The sequence below is a fragment of the Mirounga leonina genome, unplaced genomic scaffold, assembly GCF_011800145.1.
Source record: "Mirounga leonina isolate KUSES-001 unplaced genomic scaffold, KU_Mleo_1.0 Mir_53, whole genome shotgun sequence".
NCBI classification, from domain to species: domain Eukaryota; kingdom Metazoa; phylum Chordata; class Mammalia; order Carnivora; family Phocidae; genus Mirounga; species Mirounga leonina.
The window spans coordinates 37,938,066-37,953,312 of NW_023270807.1; the positions used below are offsets into that span (position 1 = coordinate 37,938,066).

The following is a 15,247-nucleotide window of genomic DNA, read 5'->3' on the forward strand; positions in this document are numbered from 1 at the left end:
TGATCACATTCTCTCCCTTTTTTTTTCTTTTTTCTTTTTTTAAATCCTCTTCTTTCTTTTTTCAAACAACTTCTTATCAATTCCTTTTAATAATTTTTTTATAATTTCCATCTTTACAGTCATATTCCATCCCTTCATCATATCAACCCTTAATTTTGTACATATATAAGTTTTTCTTTCTTTAAAAATTTGGGAGGCACTTTCTTCTAAAAGACCAAAATACACCCCAAATCTAGTGTGTGGCACTGATCTATATACCAGCCTGATCATATTTGATCACATTCTGGTTTTTTGTTGTTGTTGTTGTTCTGTTTTGTTTGTTTTTGTTTTTATCTTTTTCTTTTTCTTTTTTTTCTTTTTCTTTTTTCTCTCTTTCTGTTTCTTTTTCCACTGCTTTAGGTCTTTTCTGATTTATTTAGAGTATATTTTCTGGGGACGTTGTTACTCTGCTAGCATTTTGTTCTCTCATTAATCTATTCTCCTCTGCACAAAATGACAAGACGGAAAAAATCACCTCAACAAAAAGAACAAGAGGTAGTACCAACTGCCAGGGACCTACTCAATACGACATTAGTACGATGTCAGATCTAGAGTTCAGAATCATCACTTTAAAGATACTAGCTGGGCTTGAAAAAAATATGGAAGTTATTAGAGAAACCCTTTCTGGAAAAGTAAAAGAACTAAAATCTAACCTAGTAGAAATCAAAAGGCTATTAATGAGGTGCAATCAAAAATGGGGGTGCTAACTGCTAGGATAAATGAGGCAGGAGAGAGAATCAGTAATATAGAAGACCAAATGATGGAAAATAAAGAAGCTGAGAAAAAGAGAGATAAACAACTACTGGATCACGAGGGCAGAATTCGAGAGATAAGCGATACCATAAGACGAAACAATATTAGAATAATTGGGATCCCAGAAGAAGAAGAAAGAGAGAGAGGGGCAGAAGGTATAATGGAGCAAATTATAGCAGAGAACTTCCCTAATTTGGGGAAGGAAACAGGCATCAAAATCCAGGAAGCACAGAGAACCCCTCTCAAAATAAATAAAAATAGGTCAACACCCCGACATCTAATAGTAAAACTTACGAGTCTCAGAGACAAAGAGAAAATCCTGAAAGCAGCTCGGGAGAAGAGATATGTAACCTACAATGGTAGAAACATTAGATTAGCAACAGACCTATCCAGAGACCTGGCAGGCCAGAAAGGACTGGCAGGATATATTCAGAGCACTAAATGAGAAAAATATGCAGCCAAGAATACTATATCCAGCTAGGCTGTCATTGAAAATTGAAGGAGAGATAAAAAGCTTCCAGGACAAACAAAAACTAAAGGAATTTGCAAACACAAAACCAGCCCTATAAGAAATCTTGAAAGGGGTCCTCTAAGTAAAGAGAGACCCTAAAAGCAACATAGACCAGAAAGGAACACAGACAATATACGGTAACAGTCACCTTACAGGCAATACAATGGCACTAAATTCCTATCTTTCAATAGTTACCCTGAATGTAAATGGGCTAAATGCCCCAATCAAAAGACACAGGCTATCAGACTGGATTAAAAAACAAGACCCATCGATATGCTGTCTGCAAGAGACTCATTTTAGAACCAAAGACACCCCCAGATTGAAAGTGAGGGGGTGGAAAGCCATTTACCATGCTAATGGACACCAAAAGAAAGCTGGGGTGGCAATCCTTATATCAGACAAATTAGATTTTAAACCAAAGACTGTAATAAGAGATGAAGAAGGACATTATATGCTACTTAAAGGGTCTATCCAACAAGAAGATCTAACAATTGTAAATATCTATGCCCCTAACATGGGAGCAGCCAATTATATAAGGCAATTAATAACAAAAGCAAAGAAACACATTGACAACAATACAATAATAGTGGGGGACTTTAACACCCCCCTCACTGAAATGGACAGATCGTCTAAGCAAAAGATCAACAAGGAAATAAAGACTTTAAATGACACACTGGACCAAATGGACTTCACAGACATATTCAGAACATTCCATCCCAAAGCAACGGAATACACATTCTTCTCTAGTCCCCATGGAACATTCTCCAGAAGAGATCACATCCTAGGTCACAAATCAGGTCTCAACCAGTACTAAAAGATTGGGATCATTCCCTGCCTATTTTCAGACCACAATGCTTTGAAACTAGAACTCAATCACAAGAGGAAAGTCGGAAAGAACTCAAATACATGGAGGCTAAAGAGCATCCTACTGAAGAATGAATGGGTCAACCAGGAAATTAAAGAAGAATTAAAAAAATACATGGAAACCAATGAAAATGAAAACACAACTATTCAAAATCTTTGGGATGCAGCAAAGGCAGTCCTAAGAGGAAAGTATACAGCAATACAAGCCTTTCTCAAGAAACAAGAAAGGTCTCAAGTACACAACCTAACCCTACACCTAAAGGAGCTGGAGAAAGAACAGCAAATAAAGCCTAAACCCAGCAGGAGAAGAGAAATCATAAAGATCAGAGCAGAAATCAATGAAATAGAAACCAAAAGAACAGTAGAACAGATCAACGAAACTAGGAGCTGGTTCTTTGAAAGAGTTAACAAGGTTGATAAACCCCTGGCCAGACTTATCAAAAAGAAAAGAGAAATGACCCAAATCAATAAAATCATGAATGAAAGAGGAGAGATCACAACCAACACCAAAGAAATACAATTGTAAGAACATATTATGAGCAACTCTATGCCAGCAAATTCGATAACCTGGAAGAAATGGATGCATTCCTAGAGATGTATCAATGACCAAAACTGAACCAGGAAGAAATAGAAAACCTGAACAGACCTGTAACCACTAAGGAAATTGAAGCAGTCATCAAAAATCTCCCAAAAAACAAAAGCTCAGGGCCAGATGGCTTCCCAGGGGAATTCTACCAAACATTTCAAGAAGAATTAATACCTATTCTTCTGAAACTGTTCCAAAAAATAGAAATGGAAGGAAAAACTTCCAAACTCATTTTATGAGGCCAGCATTACCTTGATCCCAAAACCAGACAAAGACCCCATCAAAAAGGAGAATTACAGACCAATATCCCTGATGAACATGGATGCAAAAATTCTCACCAAAATACTAGCCAATAGGATCCAACAGTACATTAAAAGGATTATTCACCACGACCAAGTGGGATTTATCCCAGGGCTGCAAGGTTGGTTCAACATCCACAAATCAATCAATGTGATACAATACATTAACAAAAGAAAGAACAAGAATCATATGATCCTCTTAACAGATGCAGAAAAAGCTTTTGATAAAGTACAGCATCCTTTCTTGATCAAAACTCTTCAGAGTATAGGCATAGAGGGTACATACCTCAATATCATAAAAGCCATCTATGAAAAACCTACAGCGAATATCATTCTCAATGGGGAAAAACTGAGAGCTTTCCCCCTAAGGTCAGGAACGTGGCAGGGATGTCCACTATCACTACTGCTATTCAACATAGTATTGGAAGTCCTAGTCACAGCAATCAGACAACAAAATAAATAAAAGGCATCCAAATCGGCAAAGAAGAAGTCAAACTCTCACTCTTTGCAGATGACATGATACTTTATGTGGAAAACCCCAAAGACTCCACCCCAAAACTGCTAGAACTCATACAGGAATTCAGTAAAGTGGCAGGATATAAAATTAATGCACAGAAATCAGTGGCATTCCTATACACAAACAACAAGACAGAAGAAAGAGAAGTTAAGGAGTCGATCCCATTTACAATTGCACCCAAAACCATAAGATACCTAGGAATAAATCTAACCAAAGAGACAAAGGATCTGTACTCAGAAAACTATAAGATACTCATGAAAGAAATTGAGGAAGACGCAAAGAAATGGAAAAACGTCCCATGCTCATGGATTGGAAGAACAAATATTGTGAAGATGTCAATGCTTCCTAGAGCAATCTACACATTCAATGCAATCCCCATCAAAATACCATCCACTTTTTTCAAAGAAATGGAACAAATCATCCTAAAATTTGTATGGAACCAGAAAAGACCCCGCATAGCCAGAGGAATGTTGAAAAAGAAAAGCAAAGCTGGCGGCATCACAATTCCAGACTTCCAGCTCTATTACAAAGCTGTCATCATCAAGACAGCATGGTACTGGCACAAAAACAGACACATAGATCAATGGAACAGAATAGAGAGCCCAGAAATGGACCCTCAACTCTATGGTCAACTCATCTTTGACAAAGCAGGAAAGAATGTCCAATGGAAAAAAGACAGTCTCTTCAACAAATGGTGTTGGGAAAATTGGATATCCACATGCAGAAGAATGAAACTGGACCATTTCCTTACACCACACACAAAAATAGACTCCAAATGGTTGAAAGACCTCAATGTGAGACAGGAGTCCATCAAAATCCTAAAGAAGAACACAGGCAGCAACCTCTTTGACCTCAGCCGCAGCAACTTCTTCCTAGAAACATCGCCAAAGGCAAGGGAAGCAAGGGCAAAAATGAACTATTGGGACTTCATCAAGATAAAAAGCTTTTGCAAAGCAAAGGAAACAGTCCACAAAACCAAAAGACAACCGACAGAATGGGAGAAGATATTTGCAAATGACATATCAGATAAAGGGCTAGTATCCAAAATCTATAAAGAACTCATCAAACTCAACACCCAAAGAACAAAGAATCCAATCAAGAAATGGGCAGAAGACATGAACAGACATTTTTCCAAAGAAGACATCCAAATGGCCAACAGACACATGAAAAAGTGCTCAATATCACTCAGCATCAGGGAAATCCAAATCAAAACCTCAATGAGATACCACCTCACACCAGTCCGAATGGCTAAAATTAACAAGTCAGGAAACGACAGATGTTGGCGGGGATGCGGAGAAAGGGGAACCCTCCTACACTGTTGGTGGGAATGCAAGCTGGTGCAACCACTCTGGAAAACAGTACGGAGGTTCCTCAAACAGTTGAAAATAGAGCTACCATATGATCCAGCAATTGCACTACTGGGTATTTACCCCAAAGATACAAAAGTAGGGATCCGAAAGAGTACGTGCACCCCGATGTTTATAGCAGCAACGTCCACAATAGCCAAACTGTGGAAAGAGCCAAGATGTCCATCGACAGATGAATGGATAAAGAAGATGTGGTATATATACACAATGGAATATTATGCAGCCATCAAAAGAAATGAGATCTTGCCATTTGCAACAACGTGGGTGGAATGGAGGGTATTATGTTGAGCGAAATAAGTCAAACAGAGAAAGACATGTATCATATGATCTCACTGATATGAGGAATTCTTAATCTCAGGAAACAAACTGAGGGTTGTTGGAGTGGGGGTTGGGGTGGGAGGGATGGGGTGACTGGGTGATAGACACTGGGGAGGGTATGTGCTCTGGTAAGCGCTGTGAATTGTGCAAGACTGTTGAATCACAGATCTGTACCTCTGAAACAAATAATGCAATATATGTTAAGAAAAAAAAAAAGAAAGAAGAAGAAGGTAGCAGGAGGGGAAGAATGAAGCGGGGGAAATCGGAGGGGTAGACGAACCATGAGAGACGATGGACTCTGAAAAACAAACTGAGGGTTCTAGAGGAGAGGGGGGTGGGAGGATGGGTTAGCCTGGTGGTGGGTATTGAGGAGGGCACATTCTGCATGGAGCACTGGGTGTTATGCACAAACAATGAATCATGGAACACTACATCTAAAACTAATGATGTAATGTATGGGGATTAACATAAGAATAAAAAAAAAGTTATTTTTGAAAAATGGCACACTTTTATCCTGTAAAATTGTGGCCTGAATAAAATTCAATTAACTAAGAAAAAAAAAAAAGTCACATAGTTTTGGAATTTGAATAATTCACAGGAACAAAAGGCACAGCATAGGGAATATGGTCAATGGTATTATAACAGCATTGCATGGTGACAGATGGTAGCTACACTTGTGGTAAACATAGCATAACATATATAGTTGTTGAATCACTATGTTCTATATCTGAAACTAATGTAACACTGTGTATCAACTATACTCAAAGAAAAAATGTCACATAGATAAACCATATTAGCTTCTCTTTGAGATCCTTGTTTTTATTATTTCAATTAAACTTTTTAAAATGTTTGTCTCCTGTCTCTGTGCTATAGTTTAGGACACAAAATAAAAAATATATATGTATTCTTTAGCCTCAAGGAGCTCAAAGTCTATGGCAAACACAGATGCTCATCTACTCAAATGACTCTAATACAAAAGACGACGACAATGACCAATGATGATGATGATGATGATGATGATAAACACCACTGACTGAACACTTACTCTGACCTAGACACTCCTTTATGAGTTTTGCATGCATTACCTACTCAATGATGTAGATGTTAATATTTTTATTTTTACAGATAAAGGAACAAATGTGATTACTCAAGTAATCTCAACAACAGATAGGATAGGGAAAGAGAAAAGTCAAGAGTTACTCTGAGCTTTCTGTCCTACACTCTCTTGAGAATCACCAACCCAGGGTACATAGGAGATGGGAGAATGAAAATCAAGAAAAAAATGGATTTGTGTTTGGGTGTATTGACTTTGAATTATTAGCAGGATATCTAGAAGGAGATGTTTAGTGGCACTTGGATATTGGAGGGATCATGTCTGGCACAGTATGATCTTGAGAATAGATAACTCCCATAAAATGAGCACAGAATCAGAAAAAAACACGAACTCTTGCAGAATGCTTACATCTTAAGAGGGGGTGAAGAAAGAGAGGCTAGGGTGAAGTGAGTAGTCAAAAATAAGAACCAAGTCAATAAAGTGCATCACCACATAAATCAACAAAAGATATTTGGGAAGTGTAAAATCAACAGGGTTTAATGCTGTGGAAAGATTCCATGTGAAGATGATGGGGGAAAAGCAAATTATGAGGAAGTGTTCTCATTGTGTCATAACAGAAATAATGGAAAACATTGTTTCAGTAGGGTATTAAGGATAAGTGACAAGCTAGAAAGTCAATGAGATGTGAGGAAACGAGTTAAACTCACTTGATTACTCCTTCCCACTGAAATATTCTCAAATAGCACCAGTCTATCAGTCCATTCCTAGGTTTGTCTTCCAACTTGGTCTGGACTCAAGGTCCAGTCACTATAACTGTTTGTAATGATACTTAAATTTTTGACCTTCTCACCTGGTCCCCAGAGTCCCTCATGAAATCCTGCTTTGCTTATCTGAAATCCTGGGAAGATTGTTTTCTCCACTCCAGCTTCTAGACTATCTGAAATAAGTGGAGAAAATTATTTTACCATACAAGTGGATCCTTTATAGGTTTATTTTTTTTTACAAAAACTGAGTCTTAAGTACTGTTCAAAATCTGTTACTTATCTCCAGCTGAAGGAAAATCAACATGTAGACACACTAATTACCAATTAGTAATTACCCTAATTACCAACTTCCTAACTTTAAACATACTTCTAAGCTCCAATTTCCTCATTCTAAACTGAGCATAGTAACAGTTTTTCAAAAGTGATTGTCAATTTTAGACTTAGTATATATAAGTTACTTTGACTAGTTCATAACACATAATAGGTACTCAATAAACAGTAGCTGTAGTTAATACCATGAATATTAGGTAGATCATTCACTACCGTGTATCTCCCAAAGCTTTTTACTCGCCTAACATACTCTTCCTTTGTTTTCATGTGAAGATTTATTGACAATGTCTATTCATTTAAATATTTATTGAGCACCTACTATATTGCAGGCACATGCTAAGTATGCAGTATGAATAAAACAGACAAGTGTCCTAGTCTCAAGGAGTTTACTTCTGTAGGTGCTGATGAATACTAAACAACTAAAGACATACTCAGAACAAAATAACTTCAGGCAGTAGTAGATATTATGAAGAAATAATCAGGTTGGTAGAATAACAATGATGGTTGGAGGGAGGGGAGGAGATGATTATGAATAGATAAGAGCCATAAATATAAACTTGTTCAACTCAGTTCCTCCACACTTCAAATTTTTTCTCAAAGTCCATTTTTTCATATCTTCCTCTTCTATAAGAATAAGATTTGTTTTTATTCTTTGTTCGAAGTCAATCCTTGTTGAGTTCATTTTGTATCTTTGTCGCCAACTTTCTCTTTCTTTTTCCAGTAAGTTCTTTTTTTAAAAGATTTTATTTATTTATTTGACAAGATAGAGGGAGAGCACAAGCAGGTGGAGTGGCAGGTAGAAGGAGAGGGAGAAGCAGGCTCCCCGCTGAGAAAGGAGCCCGATGTGGGGCTCAATCCCAGGACCCTGGGATCATGACCTGAGCCGAAGGCAGCCACTTAACCAACTGAGCCACCTAGGCACCCCTTTCCAAAACTTTCTTTCACTGAGTCTATAATTATAACGGGGTATAGGAATTATTGTGTATTTCCTTTAGTAAATCTAGAAAGTTGAAATTTAGTACTTCTTTTCTCCCATAATATATCAATTATATTTCAAATATTTTACAATCTAAACCAACTCTAAAGTTGACCATTTGAAAGACATATTAGCAAGGGAAACATGACACTCTGTACTAGCAAGAAATGCAATGAATACAATCGGGAAAAAATGGAAAAAGAACTTCTGAGAGATACCAACTTTGAGGAATTTGAAAGGCAGAGGAAAATAGCAGACCTAAATCATCTGCAGTCAAAAATAAAAATGTTTGAAATAGTACACAGCCAATGGGAAATTCAACATTCAAGTGGGCTGATCTCTTCATTTGTAGGTAGGTACACAACATACAACCTCATGCTACATCTTACATCATACATAAGTGATCCATATATAAAACCAACTTGTGAAAGAAAAAAAATGCATGAAATTCCCCCTAATAATATAATTACAAAAAATGCACAGAATTTTGAACCACTTCAACTATTAGCTCAGTTTTAACTTTGTGTCCATATTCACAGATGCCCTTTAGATATTTTTCATCTTTTCTTCCACTGTGTACCTTCTTTGCATTGCATACTTAGACTCAAAGTAAATACAAAAACTGCAAGCTCAGCCAGGTGGAAAAAGAAGAAAAATGGAGTATAATTGAACAAATCTTCTGAAATAGAATAACATTCACCACTGTTTATTAATCTCTTTAATAGCCTTTTCCCTGAAGAAGGAAAAAGAACCAAGACTTTTCAGGCCACTCCAAGTAACTTTAGCTGCTGGCTCAGAGAGATTTACTCACATAAATCTCTCAAGCTTTGTTTCTTTAAGAAATGGCACTCACGGGGCGCCTGTGTGGCTCAGTTGGTTAAGTGTCTGTTTTTGGCTCAGCTCATGGTCTCTGGGTCCTGGGATGGAGCCCTGCATCATTGGGCTCCCTGCTCAGCAAAGAGTCTGCTTCTCCCTTTCTCTCTCCCCCTGCCTCTCCCCCTGCTCATGTTCACTCTCTCTCTCTCAAATACATAAATAAAATCTTTGGAAAAAAAAAAAAGAAAAGAAATTGCATTAACTGTGTAATTTGGCTCAAAATCCACAATCTTGCAAATGTAATTTCCTTGCAGTCTTAAGTGACAGCAAACTTAAGCTGAGCATTAAATGTGATGTACAGATCACATAGAGACCTGAACATACTTTAGTTGTTAAACTAGAGGAAATAAAGTGGGAGACAAATAGGAAAAGACAGACAAGGATACCAGGACAGATGGGGAAGGAAGAGAGTAAAAAGACATCAGAATTCTTCCAGTCCACTCAGCTGTTACCCAGGAATAAACATAGCTCTGTCCCTTGCATGAAGCTGTGACTAAAGCAGGCAAAATCTGACATAGGTATCATTGTCTCTCAAATGTCTAAGTTTTTCTTTTTTTTGGTCTGGCCAGAGTACTTTACTCAACTGCCATATGACACCATCTCCCGTATGGGCTAGACTTGCAGGGAAGAATCAGTCCTTCCTCTTTCCAGTATCATCTGTGAAAGACCATGTGAGAATAGTGAAGGCCACATCCAGTTGGAAGGGTTTCCATGACTAAACATCAAATAAGATGTTGCAGTCACATTTTTGTCCCAGTCACACTTAAGACCAAGCTCCCAAGTAACCCCTTCTGCAGCTGCCTCACTGTACATACCCATCCTCATTCAGTCCATCCCTAAAGAAATTGACAGGGGCGCCTGGGTGGCTCAGTCGTTAAGTGTCTGCCTTCGGCTCAGATCATGATCCCAGGGTCCTGAGATCGAGCCCTGCTTCGGGCTCCCTGCTCCGCGGGAAGCCTGCTTCTCTCTCTCCCACTCCCCCTGCTTGTGTTCCCTCTCTCGCTGTCTCTCTCTGTCAAATAAATAAATAAAATCTTTAAAAAAAAAAATATTGACAATGACACATGAACTGCACATAGCTGGCTGGCCTACTATGTCCTTTATGCAGTTGAATTCACAAGGTGACACCAAAGTAAGACAAGTAATGTTCCAATTTGGGTGCCTCCACCTCCCTCCTCTGAATCCTGATCCACTGGCTGCCAAAGCCAGAAGGGGTTTGGGACAGAGTGCTTGGTCATGGGGAAAGCTGCTGTGGTTGGCCCAACAGATGGGCAGAGTGGAAGCTTTTATTTATTCACAGTCTGAATGACATCCTCGTCCTCGACTGTATGGCCTTTACCCACTTTTTGAGGATTGTGTTTCACAGACAGACCCCAGACCAGAGTGTATTTAAATTCTTTGATAAGATTTTTGTGAATCTTCATGCAGAAATCCTCCACTGTGGTCCTGGAGTAAGGCAGAACCACCGGGGACCTATAATCTGGCAACTGGCCTTTGGGTTTGGTGTTCGTCCTCACTAGTTTCAGATAGTCCCAGATCTTTTCTAATAGGTCATCAATATTCCAGCGGTGATGGGCAGAAATGGGTACACAGTGAGGCACTTTATAGATTATACCCAATTCCTCAATGGAGAGCTGATCAATTTTATTGATTAATAAATACACATACATACAAAGGATATAAACTCTGCTTTCTTCCACCACGTCAACGAGTCATCCACTGTGGCATCATTATGCAGAGCCATATAAGCATTGTGAATTCAAATGTCTAACTTTTTAAGTGTATTTAAGAAACATATCACCAACATTATCATATACTGAATTATATCAATAGAGACATAATACATATCATAATATTATTATAGGGAGAATAGTTAGTCCACAGACCCTTTGCTTTTAGTTTCTTGTATTACCGATCAATTTCTCCCATTTTGTCCTTTCCATCAAAGTACTGGTTAAAAAAAATACAGTGAAATGGAATAAATGGTTTCATCTAAGTGATGTTTCCCTAATGCAAAGCTTATTGATAAAAGTATAATATCTGATACAGTGTGCTAAAGAACTTATTTACTTTACTATTTCATTCAATATGAACTATAGAACAATGCATACATATAAAAATGAGCTAACCATAGATTTGAGTGGCAATATATGAGAAAATAACTGTCAATTTCTTTCTAAATTATTTCTCTGGTATTCAGTAAAGTTGTTTGTTACAAGAAACTTTCTTCAACTGCCCTTCAGTATATTTGTAATTAATTTGTACTCCTGGTTCTGAAGATGTGAAGAAGAAATTCTAATAAAAGCATAAAATATTTTGATAGCTTTGAGGATGTTTTGCAAGATAAGACTTCAAAAACTTTCCCACCAAGCTTTAATTCCATTTCTGTCTGTCCAAGGGAAAACATATAGTTCTAATTTTCATTCTGCTTCCTGAAGTTCTCAATTCTCTTTCCTTACTCTTCATCAATTCATGTTCTCTCCTGCATTTCTCCCGCTAGCCACACTACTCTTGGGATTATCTCTTTATCACTGTCAGTAACCACAGGACTCATTAAAGATAGGATGCCAAAAGTTATTTTGGACTAAGGAAATTGCTATCTCATTAAGAGTTGTAAATATCTATAGATGCCAGGTTACAGAATTTAAAATGTGGTACCAATTTCAAGCTAAAAAAGAAAAAGAAAAAGAGAAAGGAAAGGAGGAGAAAAGGTAGGCAGGCAGACTGTAAAAAAGGACTTCACTTCAAGAATTGGACCTCCTTTCCTTGGGTTCCATGTCGTCATTTATCTTTTTGTTTCCTCTCATTTTGCGGAAGCTTATCTGCAGTAACTAATGTATATGTGTGTTAAATCATCACATTGTACATCTTTTAAAAAAATCACATAGTACAACCTGAATACATATTATTTTTTGTCAAACATACCTGAATAAAGCTGGGGGGAAAAAGGGCACAGAATTCAAGAATGATTTTATTTTTTGCATTCTTGAAAAATATTCTATATAAGTACTTGAATAATAGTTTGCTTAGTTATATAATTTTAAGCTGAGGACTATGTTCCTTTTAAATTTTAGGCTATATTTCCATACTCTGGTGTTGCTTTCAACAATTCTAATGTTCTGATTCCAGAGTCTTTGTAGGTAAATGTGTTTTGTTTCATTTGTTTTGTTTCTATTTTAATTCTCTCTTTGGAAAGTTTTGAAATCCTCTGCTTTTTCTGAAAGTTCATAAAAATGTACTTTGATGTGAATCCTTTTTTCTGGGCTCTTGCTGGTTTCTTTTCACCTGAAGGCCTTTGTACTTCAGTTCTGGAAATATTTTTGTGTTCTCTTTCTTGAGCAATTTCCTAATGCCTGCTTCCTCTGTTCTCTCTTTATGCAATATCTATAAGCTGAATGCTGAAACTCTTAGATTGATCATCTCATTTTCATACCTCTTTTCTTCTATTTTCCACTTCTTTATCTTTTGATTCTATTTTCCCAGGGATTTTCTCAGCATCTATTAGATTTTCCTAAATAATTTTATTTTAGTTTACAGGAAGTTTTTCTGATTCTGTTTCTTTACATAAGCATCATACTTTAGCTTTTTGTTTGTTTGTACTGGATGCACTACCTCTTGTCATTCTGAGGATTTCAATTATAACAGTTGCTTTTGCTTAAGTGTCTGCTAATCCTCCCTGCATTGTCTCTGGTTTTTTGTTTTGGGGTTTTTTTTACTTTTCTTTTTTAAAATTTGTCATACAAATGTGTTGCTGTATCTTGTGTACAGAGGTCCAGAGTATGCAGATTCAGTTTTCCCTGAACATTAATGGCTAGCCTCTTACTTGGGGGAGAGTCACCTGGTCTCCAGGGAGGGAAGAAGATCTGGAGATCCAACTGCACACAGATTTTTCTCCATTCCAAGAAAGCATTACTAACTTAAGGGGCATGGAACATCTTGAGAGTGAGTTTTGCAAGCTGCACTGGTCTTCAGTCAGGTCTACCATAAACAGCAAATCCACACACTGGAAAGAAAAATAACAACATCCATAAAATGCTTTCTTGATATCTGTCTTGGTTCTTTCTTGGTATTTATACACATGTGTCATTCTCCCCTTGGTCACTAGATTCCAGTCACATTTACCTTCTTTCAGTTCTCATGGTACTTCCAGTTCCGTCCTGTGCTTATTTTAGAATTAAGACAATAATCCTGTATATAGATTACACATAAGCAGATACAGACTAAAGGAAGGAGCAACAACCAAAAATTTATGACCAAATGAATAGAACCTCATGGTTTAAGGAAACATAAAATTCTATAAAGTATCTATTCTAGTAATTTAAAGTAAATCAATTCTTTGTTGATTGTTATACCAATCTACCATAGGAAATTATGTAAGTAAAATAGTAAACCCAGAAAGGGATGCTCCATAAAGGCATATTGATTGACTGGATGTTTTTAAAAAGGATACATTCATAGAATTCCTTTAAATAACTGTACCAAGCATTATAAAGGATTGGCTAAAACAACGCTCACAAACTTGGTCATTAAGAAAAACTAAGAACATAAACTAAATCCAGATTTTTGTGAGTTTCCTTTTCTGAGAGCTGCCACTACCTGCTCCTGGAGTCATGCTTGTACTTCAGTGCCCTGTTTTATGGCTCCAGCACATTGGGTAGTTTACAGAGGAGCTAACAGTGAAAAGTCTGGGCTAGAGTATTTCCAGGTATTTGGAATTGGACCAAAGAACAGAAAGGTCAGCCAATGGTGGTTGGTTCTTTGTCAAATGATGCAGACTCCTAGGTAAAGGATCCCACTCTGAGGAAGCCATGATAGAGATGTGTAAGTAGAGTACAGAAAACCATTCTTTAGGAAGAAAAGGACAATGAGAGATGCCTAGAAATGGTCATGTGTATTACCCGCAAGAGGCACATGCTAAGAAAATCTGCCTAGGTCCTGGTGAATTTCAGTTCTAGTTCCTGTCATGATGCCCTCACTACCTTTCTATCCTTGAATTCATGGGAAAATCCCATATCCTTCTAGTTAAGCTCTTTTTCCATAAAAACAAAATAAATCAATTTATACAAAGGCATTATTATTATTTTATTGATTCCAAGACACACCTGACAACTGGCATGTAAGTGTTCTAATTAGGGTTGAATGGAATACCAGGGTCACATTCCAAATTAGGTGTCCCTTTACACTTAATAAAATATAAACTCTGAAATCAACCTTTATTTGGTAAATTATATATTCTATGTCTTCACCTTACGGTCAAAATCTATGGGATAAACTAAGGAACTATGTTTTGATCTGATAAATGGGAATGATAACTTGACTTTTTAAAAATGCTGAATAAATCCAGTGAAGTTTAGTAATGTGGGAGAAACAAATATATTTGTTTTTCATGTATTTTCTTCATTTTCTCCTTCACTTACATAATTTATTTTGATGTAAATGGGAGCTATACCTCTCAAAGGACTAAAAGGAAATCAAAGAGTAAATCTCTCTCAGAAAACATCTGGTCTGGTGAAAGTCCCCTTGAGCTTTGCCCTTGGAGTGAGGAAGCTTTCTAAAGATGAATTACTGAGTGTGGGCAATTCTGTCATGGTGTGAGTGTGTCTGTGGCATGTGTTTAAGCTGACACATATAATATAAACTTTGCATTTAAGAGCCTGCATGGAAATTAAATTTCTAACTCAAAATATAGCTTGAAGAAACAATTATCAATCCAGTGTGCATTTGTGCTTAGAAATGTTTAGTGTATTGTAGATGAGCTGCCAGAGTGTTAGATTACAACACGCCCAGCATTAGAGAATGAGTCATATGAACACCTGTGCTTCAAGGAATAAACATAGTAGCATGAAATAGCATGAAATAGAGTTAAAGGACTATCCATTAATTGACTATGTGTAACATAATTTCACTGAACCACATAATAACAATAACAATAATTAATAATTAATATATGTATAATGCTCTTTTGTGCTAAAACCACTTTAATATACTTGAAT

General features: G+C 37.1%; 1 long non-coding RNA gene across 1 annotated transcript in view; it reads right to left on the reverse strand.

Moving 5' to 3' along the window:
• Positions 1–6,581: 6,581 nt before the first annotated feature.
• LOC118001116 overlaps positions 6,582–15,247 on the reverse strand; it is a 42,414-nt gene continuing 33,748 nt past the window's right edge. Inside the window, exons 3-4 of the long non-coding RNA XR_004676626.1 lie at positions 13,078–13,257; positions 6,582–7,245 (exon numbers count right to left, since the gene is read on the reverse strand). This is a non-coding gene — a long non-coding RNA (uncharacterized LOC118001116). The remainder of the gene's footprint in view (positions 7,246–13,077; positions 13,258–15,247) is intronic.